Below are 2500 nucleotides of genomic sequence, written 5' to 3' on the forward strand. Positions count from 1 at the left end.
GAGTTTATACCGTCAGGTCCGGCAGATGTTGTACCCATTAATTTGATTGCTTCCTGTATTGAGTTCGAGTCTATGCATTGGTAGATGTCGCAGGGACGCATGTCGACATCTGTGATGGGCTCGTAATCAATGGGTGGTTCACACTCGAAGATCTTTTTATACTCTTCCTCTATTTCTTCTTTCCTCGGTTTCAGGTTGTCTGTTGACGGTTGGATGTCATCTATTATCTCATTTGCCAGTTCTTTCTTGTTGTTTTTGTACTTATTTTGCATGTATTTGTACAATCTGGCTCGATGCCTCCTTCTTCCACCTTCCTTTCTCGGTATTTCTAGTTTGTGATGTTGGCTAGGTTTCTTCTTCTTCCCATATTCTTCACACATCGTTCTTACCCATGTGTCAATGGACTCTCTGTAACCTTCCTCCCTCAGACAGACAGATCTCACAACTTCTATGGTTTCCACGTCCTCAGAAGCAACGCACATTTTGATCAGGTGGCGCATGACATGATCTTGTGTGTCATCAATTATTTCTTTAGCCGGGGGTGTTCGTGGCAATTCGTGCTCAACCTCTGGGATTATAGTCGACTCCATCTCATCCTCCACAATACTCAGTTCAGCCCACGAATCAGGCATTCGCTCCTCGCGTCGGTCATAGGGTTGGTGAGGCGACGCCATCTGCGGCGACAGCTCGGAAGGTCCAGGCGATGATCCTTCTGAGGGATCATATACATATGACTCAGGCTCATCTTCTACTAGTGGTGGGCTGTAGTCTGGGTCATTTGATGTTTCGAAAGATGACTCAGATGTAGTGGATGGAGATTGGGCAGTATCTATAATTTGTTGGCCTCTAGCCGCCCGAGACCTTGTCGTCACTCTGGATGGGCCTGGGACTTCGAAAGAGGATTCGGTCACTCTCTTCCTGAGATTTTCGTTTCTGAAGCGCTCTACTAAGTTGGTGTACGTCATGTTATATCGCTTCTTTCTTAGCCCATCCTTCGGTCTGCCCATTTTCTCGGCCAGATAATCTAGGAGTTTATCTCCATCATATTCAGCCTCTATTCTTGCCATCTCCTCCAACTCCCCCTCCGTCCAAAATTGTCTGCGGTTACCAGACTCCGTCTCTGTATAGAGTTCCCTATTGTATTCTTCTGGGTGGGCTGCGGCCAGATGTTTGCGCATGGCCATGTAGTTCTTGAAATTGTTGTTACAGTAGCGGCATTTTCCATCATCTTCAGTAGGGGCACCCCTGCAGTATTTACGCTGGTGATCTTTCCGCCCCCTCTCTGTAGCGTAGGACTTGCCACATATGCACGGGAACATTGTAGCTATTCGTTGTTGGGCGGAAAATACAAAATATCTCGCCCCAACTTTTACTTCAACAATGATCTATTCACGAATAACAATTCTCACACCCACTGTGTATATCTCTTTTTGCCGTCGGGACTAGATTTTATAGGTATAAAGAGAAAAATATGCAACAACACGCCAAGGTGTTCGCCGCATGCCGCCAACGAGCGAGCGTCCAGTAGTGCTTCTCTCCCATTTCGGGTACAATATTGCGTAACATACTCAACAAAAAACTAATTTATTTTTCAGGTCCAGGTGGAAAGTGACCCCAGCAGTTTTAGTTCTTGTGCACCGGCGCTTCCGCCAACTTGCAGCCGACGAAAATTTTTCTAAGTCCCAACAGTGGGATCTTGTGCACCGGCTCCTTCGCCAACTTGTATCCGTCGGAAATTTTTCTAAGTCCCAACAGTGGGATCTTGTGCACCGGCTCCTTCGCCAACTTGCAACCGTCGGAAATTTTTCTAAGTCCCCACAGAAAAAAAATTTATTTTTATTCCTGGGCGTCCGAGGCCGTTGATTGATAGGGCGTTATTAAATACAGGCGTAATCCGGGTTATATCAACTTCCAAAAGTCCAGGATTCTTCGCTTGTGTTCTTCCGAAGCATTAAAATCATCCTGAACGGGAATACTATTCTAACCGAGCATCGAGATCACCGGTTCTTCGGGTTTCTTTACTAGTCCATCGTTGAAGTCTCCGGGCGATGGAATACCGTGCTGTAAAAGCTCCCCCATCCGGACAGCGGAAAGCTCAGGTGAGCTTTGAAAGCTTAGTTCGAAAATAGCAAAAAGCTCTGGGGAGCTTTAGTTCGCAAAAGCTCACCCAGTCCGCAAAAGCTCTCCGTATAGGTCTCCGCCTGTAATTCCTGAGCTAAAGGTGCACACACGCCGTCCAACAAGCCGGATGTACCTCTCGTTACTCCTGTGCTCCTGGTAGCGTGAAGTCCGAAATTAGTGGCCAAAGGGCTTAAATGAGGGTGGATGCTGTAGGTTGTAGTTTCTTGATGGCAAAAAGGCACTATTTCGACATCTTACGTGTTTTCGAGGACGAAGTGGGTGGCAGTCGTCGACACAGGGGGGGCCGGTATTTCTCGGACCCCTTTGGAAAATCGCAGTCTGCGGCAATGATTCAATCAGCCTGCGTTTGTTTAATTCC

The sequence above is a fragment of the Coccinella septempunctata genome, chromosome 2 (assembly GCF_907165205.1).
Source record: "Coccinella septempunctata chromosome 2, icCocSept1.1, whole genome shotgun sequence".
NCBI classification, from domain to species: Eukaryota; Metazoa; Arthropoda; class Insecta; order Coleoptera; family Coccinellidae; genus Coccinella; species Coccinella septempunctata.